This window comes from Tursiops truncatus, chromosome 7 (genome assembly GCF_011762595.2).
Source record: "Tursiops truncatus isolate mTurTru1 chromosome 7, mTurTru1.mat.Y, whole genome shotgun sequence".
NCBI classification, from domain to species: domain Eukaryota; kingdom Metazoa; phylum Chordata; class Mammalia; order Artiodactyla; family Delphinidae; genus Tursiops; species Tursiops truncatus.
In genome coordinates, this window is record NC_047040.1 from 45,710,619 (window position 1) to 45,730,249 (window position 19,631).

The 19,631-nt window shown below is 39.3% G+C and overlaps 1 protein-coding gene across 8 annotated transcripts in view; it reads right to left on the reverse strand.

Moving 5' to 3' along the window:
* The window catches only part of GULP1 (GULP PTB domain containing engulfment adaptor 1), a 367,352-nt gene that overhangs the window by 251,452 nt on the left and 96,269 nt on the right, over window positions 1-19,631 (reverse strand). For 5 of the 8 annotated variants that reach the window (XM_033859966.2, XM_033859964.2, XM_073807499.1 and 2 more), the window contains exon 1: window positions 14,831-15,349. The exons of 1 other annotated variant lie outside the window; for it this stretch is intronic. The gene's annotated coding sequence lies outside the window, so the exon portion shown is untranslated. 2 more of the 8 variants (XM_073807502.1, XM_019931541.3) reach the window with 2 other exon arrangements.

Sequence of the window (19,631 nt, forward strand, 5' to 3'; positions counted from 1 at the left end):
TGTTGATGATTTCCTACCTTTACTGAATGTTTGTCTTTACTGGTGAGCTTTCCCATTTCATAATTTTCGTGTTTCTAGTTGTAGCCTTTTCTTTGCTGCTTAGAGAAGTTCCTTAACACTTGTTGTAAAGCTGATTTGGTGGTGTTGAATCCTTTTAGCTTTTGCTTGTCTGGAAAGCTTTTGATTTCTCCATCAAATCTGAACAAGAGCCTTTCTGGGTAGAGTATTCTTGATTGTAGATTTTTCTCTTTCATCACTTTAAACACCTCATGCCACTTCCTTCTGACCTACAGGATGTCTGCTGAACAATCAGCTGATAGTCTTATGGGGATTCCCTTGTATGTTATTTGTTGCTTTTCCCTTGTTGCTTTTAATATTTTCTCTTTAATTTTTGTCAATTTGATTAATATGTGTCTTGGTGTGTTCCTCCTTGGGTTTATTCTGCCTGGGACTCTCTGCACTTCCTGCATTTGGGGGACTGCTTCCTTTCCCATGTTAAGGAAGTTTTCAGCTATTATCTCTTCAAATATTTTCTCAGGTCCTTTCTCTTTCTCTCTCCTTCTGGGACCCCTACAATGCAAATGTCAGTGTGTTTGATATTGTCTCAGAGGTCTCGTAAAGTGTCCTCATTTCTTTTCTTTTCTTTATTCTGTTCTGTGGCAGTGATTTCCAGCACTCTGTCTTCCAGGACACTTATCCATTCTTCTGACTCATTAATTCTGCTATTGATTCCTTCTAGTGTCTTTTTCATTTCAGTTCCTGTATTCTTCAATTCTGTTTGATTGTTCTTTATATTTTCTAACTCTTTGCTAAAAACTTCTTGTAACTTTTCGCTCTGTGCATCCATTCCCTTCTCAAGTTCTTGGATGATCTTTACAATCATTACTCTGAACTCTTTCTTGGGTAGATTGCCTATCTCCACTTCACTTAGTTTTTTATGTTGTTCCTTCATCGGAACATATTCCTTTGCCATCTCATTCTGTTTAAATTTCTATTTGTAATTTTTATGTATGTAGTAGGTTAGTTACGTTTCTCAACCTTGGAGAAGTGGCCCTCTGGAGGGGATGTCCTATGTGTCCCAGCAGTACACTCCCTTCTAGTCACCCAAGGGCCAGGGACCACTTGGTCCCAGGGTAGGTTCTGACCTGTGTTTGTGGACTCAGTTCCACAGGCTGTGGGACTATAGTTTTCTTGCTTCTGGTGCCTGCCCACTGGTGGGTAGAGCTGTGTCTTGGCCCTCTTGTGGGCAGGGCTGTGTAAAGGGGCATGTCTAGAAGTGTCTGTGGGCTCAGGAAGTCTTTAGGCAGCCTGTCTGCCAATGGGTGGGGCTGCGTTCCCACCCTGTTGGTTGTTTGGCCTGAGGCATCCCAGCATTAGAGTCTGCAGGCTGTTGGGTGGGGCAGGTCTCAGTGCCAAGGACACAAGATATCTGCCTCCAGCCAGAGTTTATGTAGATGAACACTCCCCAATATGTCCACCACCAGCTTTTATGACCCCAGAGAGAGCCACAGCCCCTCCGCCCCCTGCCTCCCCAGGAGACCCTCCAAGACCAGCAGATAGGTCTGGCCCAGGTTCGTATGAAGTCACTGCTTTTGCCCTGGGTCCTGGCACATGCAAGACCTTGTGTGCACCCTCCAAGAGTGGAGTCTCTGTTTCCCCAAGTCCTGTGGAGCTCCTGCAATCAAGCCCCTCTGGCCTTCAAAACAAATGCTCTGGGGGCTCCTCCTCCCAATGCTGGACCCCTAGGCTGGGTTGCCTGGTGTGGGGCTCAGAGCTCTCACTCCTGTGGGAGAACTTCTGCGATATAATTATTCTCCAGTTTGTGGGTTGCCCATCCAGGTGGTATGGAATTTGATTATATTGTGATTGCACCCATCCTACTGTCTCATTGTGGTTTCTTCTTTATGTCTTTGGATGTAAAATATCTTCTTTTGGTAGGTTCTCATCTTTTTTATCAATGGTTGTTCAGCAGTTAGTTGTGATTTTGGTGTGCTCATGAGAGGAGGTGAGGTCAAGGTCCTTCTACTCTGCCATCTTGCCTCCCCATCCAATCCCTACTGGGGTTTTTTGCTGAAGATATATAACTTTTTCATAGAGATATAGTCAAAAACAGATACTCATTCTGTACCCCTCTAATTTATTATCTTTTATAAGTTGCAAATGACATATTGCATTGAAGTTGTTCCATTTGTATTTATAGTTTAGGATAAATTCATTTATATAAAACAGCATATTTTCTAACCAGAATGAAAGCAGAACATAATTTTACTGTGAGGTTGAACATAACAGTACAAAAATTATATTGACACTTTACACAATAATGCTAGCTACCATTTACTAACACTTACAAACTCCAGCCACTATGCTACATGCAACATGGTTTTAATCCTCTCAGAAACCCTGCATTATTGTCTATGCCATCTTACAGATTAAGAAAGGAAAACAGTATGAGATTAATTTGCCTGTTGAAGAGTACTCAGGTTGTAAATAGCCAATCCTATCACCAGAGAAGCCAAAGCTCAGGCTTTCTCTAGTACCACCTACAGATTTATACCATGAAAGATTTGTCTTCATGTACTCTACTCCATAACTTACCACACACATAATTCCACCAAAATTGTTCTCACCACAGTCACCAATGACCTTCATGTTAAGTAAAACAGACACATAATAGATACTTTAATCTGTTTGTTTACCTTTCTATACTATTTAACATTGCTGATCATTGTCTCCTTCTCAAATTATTTTTTTTTTTTATCTTAGCTTTTACAACATCATAGGTAGTTCCTTCTTAGTGGTGTTTAAGGCTTTGCTTTTTCTGCCCTCAAGCCTTGTTATATGATAGCCCTTGCTAGACTAAAATCTCATATTTGTAGTCTGAAATCTGAAAACTTGTATATATGTACACACACACACACACAAACACACCACATATACATATATATCACCAGTCCACACCAAACTTCTTAGCTCCAAACATGTATATGTATGTACATCAAATAACTACTACTGGACATCTACAACAGAATGATTCAGAGACACATCAAAATGTGTCCAAAATGGAAATCATTAGTTTCCTCCAATAGTTCTACTATATTGACTTTGCTGATGAATACCAACACCCAGGTTGCCAAAACTAGGAATCTTAGAATCAACATTTACACCATCCTCCTGCCCACCTCCCACAATCACTAACAAATCATAAAACTGTACAGATGTTTTTCCTCCTAAATATCTCTGGAGCAAACTCATTTTTCATTGCCGTCATGCTAAACTAGACTACCACCTTCTCTTGCCTCGATTTACTGGCTGAGCAACTAGTCAAATCTTTCTAAAATGCAGGTGACATCTTGTCACCAATCCTATTTTAATCCTTCAAAGGTTTCCGACTGCTATTAGAATAGAGAGCAAACTCTGAATTTGAACGTCGTGTAAGATCTGGTCTTTGCCTCATGGGCTTTACCTCCAGCGATTCTAGTTCTTCTTTCTCTTCCACTCTATTCTCTACCTCTATTTTCAATCTTGTAATTCTGTGGTTGAGCCGTATACTAACTCCTCTAAGATTTCCTACCTGCTTGAAACACTCTCCACTCTCATTTCTTTCTACTGCTGAGTCTTCCCTAACTTGTAGACTATGTCATATCCCCTGTCTATGGCTCAAAGGGTTCAAGAGAACTTTCTTATAATACCCAAACTATAAATACCTCAAGAGATCAAATGTCTAACAGTTTAACTTACCAAAAAAAGACAAAATGATGAAATCAAATATTAAAATCAGACAACCCTGAATACAATATTTTGATTAAGATACTTGTTTTAGTTTAAAAACAATTATTTAAAACTAAAACTTAGACTGCTCTAAGGGCTGAAATGTTTTTTGAGGTTATCTAGTCCATCTTCTCAATGCAGGAAATATCAATGAAAAGTACATGACTTGCTTTTAAAAACATTAATATTAGTTATTTTACATCTTAGGCTTTATTTATACAAACCTTATCACTTTGACAAAACCAGGGAAAAAATGGGATTAAGAAGGTCAGATTTTCTCACTCAAGCATTTTAACCTTCTTGACAAATCAAATCAAGCATGAGCCAAAGCAACATACAGACACAATTTAGGCAATGAGTTAATTTTTATACTTTATCTAACTAACTAGGGTAAAATGAACAAATATCTTGTCATATGGGAGTGCCAAGTTGTCACTTCTAAGAGTGGGAGATGAGCAGCTCATGGTGCTGCAAAAAAAGGGGGAGTTAAGCACCAGCCAGGAGTCTAGGCGATCAGGTTATTCAAAGGTATCGCACTCTCACCAGTAAAGAGAACTACCAAAGCTGCCCTAATCCTTCAGGGGGACTCTCGCCACTCTACTGCACACTTCCTCAACTAGGATGGTGGTTAAGATGCACTACTTCCCACCCTACTATCTGCCCTAGTCTACTGTTTGCCAGCCCTGGAACCTTAAACAAGTTTCTTAATCATTTACAAATCATAAAAAAAACATTTAGCACAATGTTCAGGACATTGTGAGCACTATGTAAATGCTATTTGTAGAGGAGGAAAAGGGTAGACTTTCCTCTACCCTGCCAGGCTCTCGCTAAGACTTCCTGTAACAAAAGACAGATTAACAAGAGACTGGAATACAAATGTATTTAATATAAGTTTTGCGTGACACAGCAGCCTTCATAAAGAAATGAAGACACCTAAAGAAATGATTAAACCTGAATGTTTTTTTACACTAGGTTTGAAGAAGAGTTACAAGTCTTGGAAAGGTCTGACAGGACCAAGCATATGAGCTAAGTATAGTAAACTAGGGGAAACTTAGCAAGATCATTCAGATTCCTCTGTGTCCCTTTGTTTTCAGAGCTAAGGATGTTCCTTTCCTTCTAGGATAGAGAGGGCACCTCTCACATGAGGATTTTGTGACCTGCTTCAGGAGAAGGTCAGAAAGTCCTTCCTTCCCATGCCGTTTCTCAAATTCCCTCAGGTTGAAGTATTCAATATGTCAAGGTACCATATTTTGACGTAGTGTGTCCTAAACCCTGTCATATTCTTGTTATTTCTCTTTCAAAAAATCATTTTTGGTTTGGACCACAGGTAGAAGACAACAGGTTAAGAAAAGAGCTCATATGCCATGAAGATCCTAATAAAGAGAGACAATGATTGGGGTGGGGGAAGGGCACGACTATTTTCACTTTATTTGATTATTTTAGCACTAGTGAGAGTTGGAATTTGAATTATCTGGATATTTATCCTCTTCCTTGTTTCATATCTGCTGTGAGCCAATTTATATTTTCTACTAAAATTTCCGAAGTGGAGAAGCAGAGTCCCTTTATAATAGTTTCCACACTAAGAGGCATTTATTCACATTCAAAAACCCACAAGAATGTGGCTCCCTTTTAAAGAGGAAAAGGTCACCAGAGGGCACTTTGATTCTGGGCAAAGGGATACCCCAGAACAATCCCTGAACAACAGCTTCTAAAAGAACAATAATCCTCTGAGAATTCCAGCACTTTGTATTCTCTAGTTCCCTTGCCTAACTTTGAAAGAAGGTCATGATCTCATAGAGGAAGCATCTCAAGTATGTTTACAGCATTTTTATGCAAAAAGAAAATATGCACATCTCAATCACGGTAATGTAGGAGGTCTTGTTAACTATGGATCTCTCCATCAGTAACTTCTTCTAAGGTCTCTCACTTTCCTAAGGTATTCAAATTACTGGCTGTCCATTTCCCTCTCCAACCCAATCTCCATACTTTCAACATCCACACTGATACAGCTCTAATACAACAGTCTTGTTCTTTCTTGGCGAATGAACCATTTGTCACTGCAGCTTTTCACCATCTGTAATGTTTCTCCCTCCAGTTTCACCACTGCTCTTCTTCACCTCCACTGTCTACACAATCTTTAGCTTTCTGTTTTTCACACCCCCTCATTGCCAACAAACCTGCCCACTGTGACACTTGCCTATTCTGAGCCTGTTAGATTATTCCTGGTTTTGCTTGCCTCCACCTCCTGCTTAAACCACCAGTTAAACCATTTCAGCATTAATACTCTAAAATATATTAGACTGGCCAAAAAGTTCGTTCGGTCGAACTTTTCGGCCAGCTCAACATTTCACTCCTGCTTTTGGCAATTCTCAGCTTTGGGTAATTCCTACAACCTTTAGAGCAAGAGGACAAAGACTCAGATATACCTCCTTACTTTGATACAGCAAAAAACAATGTGCATAATGGTAAATCAGCAAAAAAAGCTAGAACTCAACATGGTGGCAAGAACCACCATGAACATGGTGGCAGAAAATAAACTGCTATGGTTTCAGTGAACTAGAGCTTTATAACACTAGTTCTGACTTAAAAGATTATTATACGTCTGCACTGTTTTTTACTTCTGTGAATGGATCTGCACTACACAATTTTCTTAATTTTACTCCCATCATCTTTATCTTTTACATTTAAATAATTACGTTAGTTTTATCATGACTTCAAGCTTGAAACTACTCAGACAAGGCAATGAGAGTACTTCAGTGCTTCCTAAGGTACATTTAATGTTCCCAGTACAATAAAGACACCAAATAACCAGTGATGTGGTTTTATGGATTAGATTTTGAATTTGTATTTCAAGTTATTTTATTTTTATTGAATAATGTATTCTGAGATATATGTAGAATATATTCATCCCCAAATAACTTTAGCTAAGATGATTAATACAATCACTGTATTAAAAACATAATAAAATTTGGTGCATTGAGTAATAATATATTTATATAGAGTAATAGCACTAATCATATCCAAAGTTTACAAAACCCAAGTGGTCTATAAATTTTCTTTAATTATCTAAATTGTTATTTCTAAAATATTTATTTCAAATTAAGATACCACTTAATAACTGTTCTAATTGAGATACTTTCTCATTTAAGTAACTGAAAGGTCTAGTTCAAACTGGTTTGAAAAATAAATAAATTCATTCTCTTACACAACAGTAAATCCAGAAATATGGCAGGTTGATTCAGGGACCCAACAATGCCATCAAGCATTCAGGTTCTTTACATTTTTTTCTTTCTTCATTGATGCATTTGTTTTGCCCTCGAGCTCAATATCCTCATGGACAAAAGGTGACCCCCTACTGCAATTTCAAGCATCTATTCCAGACAGGACAAATATCAAGAGCTGACATATGTATGCCTTCTCACCAATGTCCCCTTCCCAAGTGTAAAGGAAGTTTTTCTACCCCACCTCCCTCCAGTTCTGTCATTTCATATAATTGACTCTGACTGGGACAAGGAACAAGTGCCCCCTCCATAAACAATCACTGACAAGGGGAATAGAAACACTGTGACTAATAGCTCAGCCTAATCCAAATTTCTTATTAGAAATGAACTGCCTTCCCCTTGAGGCAGGAGATAGATGGGCCCCAGGCCAAGCAGCTGGAGTTAGTCCCCTATAGACAGATACTCGAAGATGAAGATAGGAGAGGCTGAGCCCTGCCCAGATAAAAGATAAGAGACCACATATTCCTCATTCTCTAAGTCAAGGAGACCTTCCCAATTAAAAAGCTCCTTGGAGGTCAAAAGAGGAGTGATGTAAAGCTACCCACAGGTCTCTTTGCTGGAATCCATCTTGCGTCCACACATGGGAGGATCCTGAGATGTACCAAACACGGACTCAGAACCAGGCAAATCAAAATGACTGGCCAGGGCTTCCCTGGTGGCGCAGTGGTTGAGAGTCCGCCTGCTGATGCAGGGGACACAGGTTCGTGCCCCGGTCCGGGAAGATCCCACATGCCGCGGAGCGGCTGGGCCCGTGAGCCATGGCCGCTGAGCCTGCGCGTCCGGAGCCTGTGCTCCGCAACGGGAGAGGCCACAACAGTGAGAGGCCCGCGTACGGCAGAAAAAAACCGAAAAACAACTGCACTACTCTAGGAAATTTCATTTTTCGAAATTAATCATAAATTTCCTAGTCTACCTAATTTAAGCAATTAAGCCTATGATAAATTCACGTTATAAATTTAGTAGCAGTTCTTCCTTTAAAAAGAATTAAAGACAATGTTGGCAATATAATAAATCTTACTTGTTTGCCATAAAGAATTTTAAAGGCTTTTCTCCTAGACATCCAGAGTCACAATGATATAAAACAGAAATAATAATTCACAAAATTTCAAAACAATACCTATTCTTATTATAAAGCATTGTTACTTTATAGATCTGAAATTTCAATAGACTTTTGCCATTTCAGATGGCATTTAGATAATTTCAAATACAATTCATTTACTCAAATATTTCTCTTTAACAATTCTCTCAAACTGTATTTTGCTAAACTACACTGCATAAGTAGTTTCTAACTAATTATATACTCAGTTACTATATGCAGCATAGAGATAAACTGCTTTGGAATTAACTCAGTTATACAATTGTTTTTTACAATAAGCCAAATTTCTCTATATTTATGTGTACTACCAGCAACAATCTACATTTAAGTACATTTTTAAGATTATAATAGTGCATATCCTCAAGGAGGTAGTAGGAAAGTTTTACCATCAGCCAAAGTTCCATATTTTTTATGGAGTTCTTCAAAAGCAGACAAAAATTAAATAGATTATGAGAATAACATGCACATTGACTTTTAAAAACACTTTACAAAGTGCTCTGTCTTCTTAAGTAAAACTCCTATCGGTACTTACCAAGCTATGTTTTAATTCACCCAAGTGGAAATCTGGGTAAATTAACCTATTTGCTGTTAAAATTTTACTGGCACTCTTGATGGTTGTAAACAGCTATAAGAGAAATCAAAAAGCTAAAATCAAGTTCATTCTCTTATATCAACTGTTAATTACCCCAAACTGGAGATTTCTGCCACAGCACAGATGGTTCTGTTTGCTTTTTAGCCAAAATGCTGTCTAAAATCACTATTACAAACTAAGTGAGAAGTAGAGCTTAGTTATCATTTGATGAAATATTACATAACTGTTTTAAAAGATTATACATCCAATCCTTAATGATTCCTTTAGTAGGTTACTTGTGCTCTGTATTTCCTTCTACCAAACCTCTCAACTAGCTGTGTTTTGGTCATTTGAATGGCTATCATCACTTCTACAAGAAAGTGGATTAAAGACTGAGCCCAAATCATTCAATCTGCTCTTGGTTAACAGCTCTGTCAAAGTTTATGTTCCCTGAAATTCTTGGAGGACTTGTGGTTGAAGTATCAGGGAACAGATCAACTGTAACATCTGATAATCATAAGAAAAAGCTATACAATACCAGGAAAACACTACATTTACACACAATTCTCACTTCACAGAACCTTATAAACTTAGCAGTAGTAGCCACATTCCAAGCAGTGAATTTACCTTCTGACAGTAGTTAACTGCACATTTGCCTGTGTTCTACTTAAGAAAGGTAGAAAAGGCTTCCATGATTATGTCACCATCAGAGCCATTAACCAAGAACGATGATACCAGATATTTTCCATTATTTTTCTCATCCTTTACAGGTATAAGTAAAAGCATGAAACTCCTTTAAAATTTGGAAAAAAAAAAAAAAGTCAAGAATCTCTAGCAAGAGTTATCTGGAAAAGATTTTAAACTAATTGTTAAAATATCAATTAATTGAAGTTGCTTTTTCTTACGAAAAATATACCTAGCACAAATAGAGAAACATCAAAGAATACATGTCATAATTCTCTGTACATATATATACATACAAACATATATATGGGAAAGGGATTATTTATCCAAGGCTTGTAAGTTTCTAAGATATATTCTGAATCTCCTCTTCAGAAGGCATGTGATGAAGATTATATGTGGTGTATTTATATAATGTTAATAGCAAGAAACAAACATGAAATAAAGATGGCTATTACTATCTAGATATTGTCTAGTAGGTGCACCCTGAAAAATATATACAGTGTTATTTAAAACTCTTTTAAAAAGTCATATTGAGACTTCCTGGTGGCGCAGTGGTTAAGAATCCGCCTGCCAATGCACGGGACATGGGTTCGATCCCTGGTCCGGGAAGATCCCACATGCCGCGGAGCAACTACGCCCGTGCACCACAACTACTAAGCTTGTGCTCTAGAGTCCGCGAGCCACAACTACTAAGCCCTCGTGCCACAACTACTGAGCCCTCGTGCCACAACTGCTGAAGCCTGCGCGCCTAGAGCCTGTGCTCTGCAACAAGAGAAGCCACTGCAATGAGAAGCCCGCGCACCGCAACGAAGAGTAGCCCCCGCTTGCTGCAACTAGAGAAAGCCCGCGCACAGCAACGAAGACCCAACGTGTTCAAAAAAATAAAAAAAGGCATATTAATCTTTGCAATCACAATTGTTACATAAATTAACTCACTTATTCATATTATGTGAGCAAATTAAAGCAGTCTTTCCAAAACTATCATTAAGTATACAATATTGAATGATGAAACTAATTCCAAATTTACTATAATTATACCATTTCAGTGGTAAACAGAAAATTTGTACTTATTCTCCTGCTCAGTATTTGAGTCAATTACCTGTTTTCTGATGAAAAATAATCATGCACTATAAGTATCGTTAGAGTGGCTAAAAACATTTTCTTAGCATAAAACAAATACAAAACTAGCAAATAACAGAGCCTAAAAAGAGTATAAGAACTGTTTTCTAAGCCTAACTCTGCAACAGTGACTTTTAGCGATTGTCTTTAAAAATAAAGGGCTGATTTCAATTTCATATCCTCACTGGAAGCAAAGCAATTTCTCTGCTCAAAGTTTATACTATTTTTCCTCTTCAATTTGAATATATTTAAGCTCCCATAGGAACAAGTTTAACTTTCCTGATCTCTAAATGCATTAAGACAAACACTATTAGATCCACCAGCCTCTAACATGTTTAGGGACCAGGGCTCACGGCAGTCATGCAGTTGGGTCCTGTAACTACTTTTGAATCCATTATTATATCCGAATAAAATAACTTTTTTTGTTCTTTAGAGGTTTTACAAAACAAATCACAGTTTTTCAGAACGAACCACAAAGTATTCTGCTAAGTAAAATTTAAATTTAAATTATCTAATATTCAGCAAGGAGAGTAAGATTTTAAAAATGTTAAGTTTAAAATCAAAAGCAAAACTGGTTATTTTACAGTAAAATTACCCTATTACATCCTTGAACATTCACTTGTTCTTTGATTATTCAAAAAAGTGCTGGTCGTGTTAAGATGACCATAAATTCAACTGCAATCTTCCTTATACTCCCACTTTTTATAGATTCACTATTAATGATAAGGTGAAGTCTAAAAATAAAAGTTATGATTAAGTATTTTACCAAAAGATCTTATCCTTTAATATATCCATATTTATTCTGTATTCTTTCTCTAATACACTAACCTCTTCACCTGAAAAATAGTTAAGTTACACATCCAAGAGTATGATACAGTACATTGAACTATAAAAATAGGTAGTTTATTTTACTAATTGATGTGTCAAACTAAAAATTAAATATTTCACAATTATCATGCATGTATCAATAGTTTAAAAGTTCATACATTACAGATAGCAATATAGATAATAAATTATATGTTGATAAAACATTTAAGAAGTAAAATAACCCACACAAATCACAGTGCTGAAAAGTTCAGAGCTGGGATTTAAATCCAAGCTTGATGTTTCCTCAGACATAAAAAGTATGCAACAAATATTGGTTGAATCAATTAATGAATGGCTCCTAAATCTACCCTCTAAACTTTTAAGGAAACTGTTGTGGCCATTGGGAAAAGAAAGTTTGTTTGTACATCATAAATGTATTTCAGTCTCTCAAGTGTTATTTCCGAGAAGGGAGCCAAATTCTGCAAATATATTTGGTAACTTCTCATAAAGGCAAAATTGAGCTGGTCTTAAAAAAATAACTGGTCCTTGAGTATAAATATAAACCAAAATAAAGAAGTCAATGAATTTGCTGATTGTTCTTTGCTGTTTGAGAGAATGACTCAGCTTTAGTCATAAAATCTCACCCAATATTTTCAAAAACATAAAATTTATGATTAAACTAAAGCTATGATTAAAAGGCACAGTAGTAATTTTTATAAATTAAATAGGTATGTCACTATTACATTTGTATTTTAGGTATAAATATTCCAATTTACCCCTACAAATCTCAATAGAATCAACCGAGACAGAAGCCCTATGACCTTTATATCTAAAAACGTATTAACATAATTTCATCTCTTTAAAGCTTACTGTAGGCTTGTAATTATGCAAAGGAAAGTTCTTTATTTTGCAAGTGGAAAAACTGAAATCATAGACAGGGAAAACATATTGCCAAGGGTGATTCATAAAGTCAATCTCAGAGAGTAGGCTGATATTCACAATCCCAAACTCACCAATCCAGAGGAAATACCATATTAGTGTTTTTTACTATTCAACCCCCAAACCCACAACAGTAGACCAACCTTCCTGAAAAAAAAATAGAGGAAACATGAGCAATTTTAACACAGAAAAGAAGGGTCCTAATTGCAGATAAGACTCTCAGTTCCTGGCTAGTCCAGAACTTGGAAGCAGCAGGGCCTTAACGTATTGGGCCAATGTGTGAAATACTGAGATCACACCAACTTCTACTCCTTCAGGTGAAAGAGCAAGTTCTATTATCGGGATCACTTTTGACAAACACAAGGAAGACATTTGGACACATTTTCCACTTTAATTTCATGACCCACTTTTGTGCCATTTGAGAATACCTAATTGAATTATTCGATTTAGGTGGAAAATCACCTGCTCAAAACCCAAGTCTTCAGTTCTTACTGGCTGTGAAAACAAAGGTCAAGGTCAAGGGCTTGAAGTTGCAGCAAGCCTAGTCCAAGTTGAGGAGACAACAAAGTGTGGGTATTTGCAAAGTATGATCTCACAAAAAGCACCAGGCCCCCAGCTATTCCACTGCAACACTGATAGGGAATGGTCAGACATCCCTCCTAGACCGCTTCTTTCACTCTCCTCTGTCACATCCCACTGCACTCTATGCTTAGCTTATTTTTTTTGCCAAGAATACTGATCTTAGTCACCTTAAAATTCTCACTGCAAAAGAAACCCCTTGTTTAAACCCAAGTACAACCAACAGCTCCTTTCCAATTATCCCCAGCAACTTCCCCAGTCCCTTTTATGTTTGGCTACTGAGCTCAGTCTAGTTTGGCTGCCGGCCAGGTTCCTCTCTTCTTTCCTTGTCAGTGGTAAAAACTTGGAAAACAGTCCTGGACAGCTCAAGGAGACCTTTTAATTATGCAGTGGGGCAGTACCTTAGTCTGTCTGCTGTTTCCAGCAAGGCTTGTAGTCGCCAGCGACTGCACTCTCCCAATTGGTGGGTTTTCTAGCAAGGTTACTTGTTTATTTGGGGAAGGAGGGAAAGACTGGCAGAAAAAGGGGCGATTTGCAAATCTGAAAAATGCCCAACTCCTCTCAGAGTTTCCTACCTCCTCACATTCATTCTGTCTCATTACTGCCCTCCTTTACCACCTTATCACCCACTTGGCATCAAAGACACAAAATCATCAGTGTCCGGGTCTCCTTGTAGTCCTAGAAATTAACAAGGGGAGTCACGACTGGAACACTCTCCAAAAATTTTTATTCTCAAGTGCTGATGCAAGATATATATATATATATATATATAGTTTTTTAAAGCAGGTCCCAAAATAAACTTACTAAATTCTTCCTAATTGCATTATACTTTGTTAAACTTGCAGACTGAAATAGTGCATGTAAATGTCTGATTGCCAGTGGAAATAAGGCGAGCTCAGTCGGGAAAACTGCTAGGACTCAGGAAGGGATACCTTGACCGACACCCGCACTTATTCGGGGTTTGCCCAAGGTACTAAGTGCGCACGCCAAGCCCAACACCAGCTACGTCTTCCTTACTCTACCCTGGCAAGCTAGTTCCAGCTGCAGCGCCCAGCTTCCTGTTCAAGTTCCATTCAACATCGTAAACACATTCCAAGAAAACCAGCCTGCCCCGAGTTCCCTCCCGCACACAGGGAACTCTGAGCGGCGGCCCCAGGAGCCACAGGGAAGAACCGATCGCTCTGGGTTCTGATCCGTGCAGTGAATCAGCCCCCCGGGCTGGTGGACCCGGGCGAGCGAGCTCGGCAACGGGACCGAGAGCCCAGGGTCTCAAGCACCCCGCAGAGCCGTGCGCCTCTCTAAGGTAGCGCCCGCCAGAAGGAACTACTCGACCCACCCAGCCACAGGGTAACCATGTGGGCGCCGCCCCTGAGTTTGGGCCCTCCCAGCCCTGGGTTTTAAAGAATCCACGGCCCGGCCTCGGAGCTTCGCGCCTCCCCGCCCCCCATGCCCACACTCCCTCCCGGAGCCAACAAAAGGGAGGTTACGCTGGAAGAAGTTTTGCTCCTGGGTAGCCTCGCTGTGACCCGGAGATGACTTGCCTGCTCAGTCCCGTCTGGTCCGCACACCCTCAGCCGTCCTGATCCACCCGCGCCCCACCGCCCCCTCCAGCTCCTAACCACCGGCCCCGGCTCCCCGGACCAAAGTTACCACAAAGGGCTCCAGGAGTCCGGAGACCAATGCGTCCCCGACCTCGGGGGGCTCCCCATCATCCCTGCAGCACTGCCACGGCAGTAGTCAACAGGTCTCAGCCTCCTTTCTTGCTGGACGACTTCCTGAGCCTTTCAGTGTCTTAATTTTTGCAACCTGCCCAGCGGCGGTAGTGGCGGCAAGCAGCCCCGCGCCCTCCGTCCCCGGCACCCGGCCGGGGCTGACCACCGCCCGCCGCCTCTCAGGATGTCAGTTTAAAAGAGACTGCACGCTACCTGGCGGGACGCTGGGCTTGCAGCCAGGGAAGCCCCCAGATAAACCGCGGTCTCTCCGTACCTTACTGACTGATGCAGTCGGGTCAGGCTCCGGGCAGGGACATGGAGAGCCGCCGCGTCCTCGGAGCCTGGCGAACTCCGCTCCGGCGCAGCCCGGGCGCCGTTTCCGTGGCCGAGAGGGAAAGTTTCTCTACGTCAACAGCGAGCTGGACTCGGGACCCTCCGGCTCCGGTCCCCTCCCTCTACGCGCTCTCGGCCCCCTCCCTCCTCTTCCTAATCGGCTGAAGCCAAAACTGGCGCTAGCTGGCGGCTGAGGCTCGAGGCTCGGGACTCCGGGTCGCTCCCGGCTGGGAACGCGGGGCTCCCCCTCTCGGCCAAAAGGAAACTCTCCCAGACTCGGCTGGCGCACTTGGGGCGATCTCCTTGGACACTTCCAAACGGGACGCCTGGGTTCCAGCTCGCTGACTTTCTTCGGTCTCTGATGCTCGTCTCCTATGGGCCCTCTGGGCTATATGGCGTCGGCACGCAGGACCCAGGGGGAGAGTGGAATGTGAGAGAAACTCGACCGGAGAAGACGAGGCCTTACCTTACCCGGTTCTTAGCCGGCACGGGAGCCAAAACACAGTTCTCCCCACCCCCACTCCTCGTCCCCCGCTGCGTTTCCTTTTGAACCTCCTCCCTGAAGCACCGGATCGGGACTATTCGCCTTCCCTTGTCTCTCTGTGTTTCCGCACACAATTTCAAAACACTTCTGCTGCTTAACAAGAAAAAAAAAAAAAAGTGTCCAAGGAAGCACACACACGAGTAGCACATACCTTCTTTACAGCCTTTATCAAGAAAGCACTGACACAGTTTTTGCTGTGTCTCTGGCCGCACCTCTACACTTTTTTAATTTATTTTTCCTCAGTTTTTTAAAACTTACTGAATCTCTGCACTTTATTATGCCTTACAAGAAAAAAAAAAAGAAAGGAAAGAAAACAGAAAACTGCCTCCACCACCAGGTCATGCTCATTTGCTCCATTCAGATATTAACCTCAGAATTCAGGACATCTACGTGGGGTTCGAGGGAAAACATAACAAACCATCCTTACTGACACAGTAAACTTCTGTGTGGGAAGAAGGACAAGAAGGAGGGATATCCTCGTTTAAGCGATTCTTTGAGGATGAGAGGACATTTACTCAAATCTTTTGAGATGCTGCTCAGAATTTAGTTCACTAAATTTTTCATTTGAACCTGAAAATAGATGGAGAAAGGAAAAAAAGCATTTTTGCAAGGCTAACAAATATAATATGTTATGGTGGAATCCAGGGCTTAGAATCAGACTATTCATATTCCTTTCCAGGCTCCGTACTTACTCATTCTGTGCCCTAGGACGCTGGACACAATTACAGCTGCCAAAAGGAATTGTATAATAGAACTCACAGAGTCACAGTCACATTTACAGGAATTAGACTAGAGTAGTGTCAAGCACAGACAAGGTACTCAATAAATATTTGGTTCTTACATCCCACTATTTTTCACTGTAACTAGAGGATGGTACTAGAAATTTCCCCAAAAGACCTTATTAACTGAACCAGTTTTCTTCTCCCTAATGCTTTTTCCATTAAAAAAGATACAACATCACAATTTTTGAAATGAAAACTAAGTTTAGGGATTACCCAGCTCTAGCCAAACTCCCTTACTTTAAATACAAGGCAACTGAAGTCCAAGAATCTTAATTGACTTTCCCCAAATCTCATTGTTAGGAGGTGCTAAAGCTAGGACCAGAAATCAGGCCTCTTCATACGTGGACAGAATCCTCTTTTAACTATGTTTCCACTTTATCATAACAGGCAAGCACACAGTAAAATACTTACATTGAAAATATTAATCATAGGACAATGCTAGTTGCTTCTTCTGTAAATAACCTTTAAATGATTAATTTTCAAACAACCACTAAAAAATAAATGATGCCATTTAGGTGATCACTTAATATTCAAATGATTATAAAAATAAATCAAATGATAGCCCATAGTACTTAGGAATAAGGAGGTTGACCAGATGACCAAACCCATGCTTACATTATATAATTATAAATATATGGGTGTGTTCTTTTAACACAATATTTAAAACTTTGAATAGAGAACTCTAGGCTCCCAAGGATACACCAACAAATCACTAGGATCTGTGGACCTCACTTCGAGAAACACTAGTTTAGTCTTCAATACGCTGCAGCTCCACTTGAATAAGCAGATCATAAGAATAAATGAGGCTACAGAAATCAAGCATTACAAGCTCCATTGTTTACATTAATGGAAAATCTCAAAACATGTACTTATTTCTTATTCATTTGCCTCTGATATCTTTAAGGAGAAGTTTTTCTAAACCTTTTCTCACCTTACTCAATGTTGAAAGTTACTTGGACTTTTATACAATTCCCAGGTTCTCAGAGATAGGACCCTATACCTTCCTTATGAGTAGGGGTTCTCTACTACACCAGCCTCCCCCTGAATTAGCCACTAAAATAATTTCTTGAAGGCATTTCATAGACTTCTCTTTAGAGTTCTATGCTCCCTTTCCATGAGACTTGGAAGTTGCCAAAAAGAGAAAAAATTATAACTATAAAGTATATCCATCATGGATGGATGAATGGGGTGCATGAATCCCCATAACTGTCTTTTTCTAATCATTACACAGAGGGCTAAAGCTTACTAATTTTTATATTTCTTCCCAACATTTAAAATCTCTAAACTTGCTATTGCTCTATAATTTTTATAACCTGACTTTTGATATGAACTGCTATTTATGAAATGGCTTAGAGGTATAAAAATCTCAAAGATGTCAGAATGGAGTTTTTAAAAACACTAAAATCAGATAGAACAAGATTTAAAATCAGATCTGTAAGCATGACCCAGGAACTGAGGAAGGGAGATGCCAAGGAGAAAGGCTGCAGAGGCTCTGGCAGGGCATTACCATTAGACTATGTCTAATTTGCTACTGATAGCAAATACTCAGATTTCCATTTGAAAAGTCTTCACATTCATCATAGGAACATATGGACTGTGATGGAGACTCAGCAGCCTCCTAATATTTTTAAATTAATTTTCTGGCTCAGGCCAGTTTCAAGTTTCTCTTACTTGAACTAAAAGAACCTTGACTAAGATGGACAACTACCTATTATTTATGTTGAGAATAACATTTTATTGCTGATTATTACAAAAATATACAAAAACATGCTATCATATTGGTTGTTTAGCTCTATATTACTGCAAACCCATCAGTTAAAGTATTTAACAACTTTTTAAAAAGGAAATAAAAACCAAAATGGAATTCAAAATCTCAGTCATGTCCATTGAATTCCTAAGGGGACCTGGGTCCCAGAGTTAAAATGTGTTACATTTTACTTTCTATCTTCCATCATTTTATCTTTCAGTCTATTTTGGTCCCCCGATTAAGAACATGAAACATACTCATTGCAAAAAAAAAAAAAAAAAAAGAATAGGGACAATACAAAAAAGAAATAAATATCACCTGTGTTCCCACCATCAAGAGTACCCATTGCTAATATTTGCTCCATACCCTCCAAGTATTGTTGAAGTCTCTGAGAGAATCTCCAATAAATAACATTTCTTCTCTATGCTTAGGTTGAGAATAAATTGAGAAATAAAACAAAAGTTTAAAATAAAAGCTAAAGTATTACCTGTAGTATTGACAGAGACCTGGTTTGAACTGGTAAATCTAAAAATGAACAACCAAAATAACATTCTCAGTCACTGTAGTTTCCAGGCTCCCTATCTGGGAGGAGCCAGTGTCTGAAAAAGGAGTTGAATTCTGTTTTCTGAGATCCATTCCTTGGAGGGATAGAGAGGGAGGGAGGGAAGAAGAGAGAGAGGGTGTAGTTGAACTCTGCATTCCCAATAATTCTTCCCAGGTTTATTCCTAAATGTATGTATCACATATGTCACAACACCTCTCCAAGGGCAAAAGAGTAAAGACCCAGAAAAGATATTTTAGCATGGAAATCAAGAGTAGAGAAAAAGTCATTATCCAGTACATACAGCCACTTACATTTTTCTTTTGTTTTTTTCACAAGGAAGTATACTGTACATACTTTCTACTTCCTAACAATATACGAGTATATTGTGGGCTTTTCCCTGACCAGTGTTTATTGACAATTTGTATGCTATTATAAACAAAGAAATTAAGGACATCTGTGCACATACTTTTGTACACCATCTGTACATATTTTGCCTGTCCCTTGCCAATTATTTCATTAGGACAAATATCTAGCGGTATATTCTCAAGGTTAGGGCACAGACTTCTTTCATTATTGTTTTGAAAAAAATCTGAAGTTACAGAAAAGTTGCAGGTAGAGTACAAATAATTATTTTTTTCTGAACCATTTGAGTATAACCTACCAACACTATACCCCATCCTGCCCAATTTTGTGTACTTCCTATAAACACAGACCTCTCCATAAAGAAGGTAAACCATCAAAAATCAGGACATTAACACTGATACATTTCTACACCTACCTCTCAGGTCCCATTCAAGTTTTTTCAATTATCCCTATTATTTCCTTTATATAAACAGGGTTCAGTTTGAGATCACATGATACAAGTATTTAGTTACTATGTCTCTTTGATTATCATGGCATTAGTACTTTTGAGAATTGCTCTATAGTTATACTGCAAAATGTCCTTTAATTTACCATGTTAGATTCAGGTTATGAATCTTTGGCTGGTAAACCATGGAAGTACAATACTATATTTTTAAAAATTCTAACAAGCTGCATCCAGTTTTGAATTGTCCCATTACTGATGATCTTCACTTGATTAAGATGATGGTATTGTCAGGCTTCTCTGTAATGTTAATCCCTTTT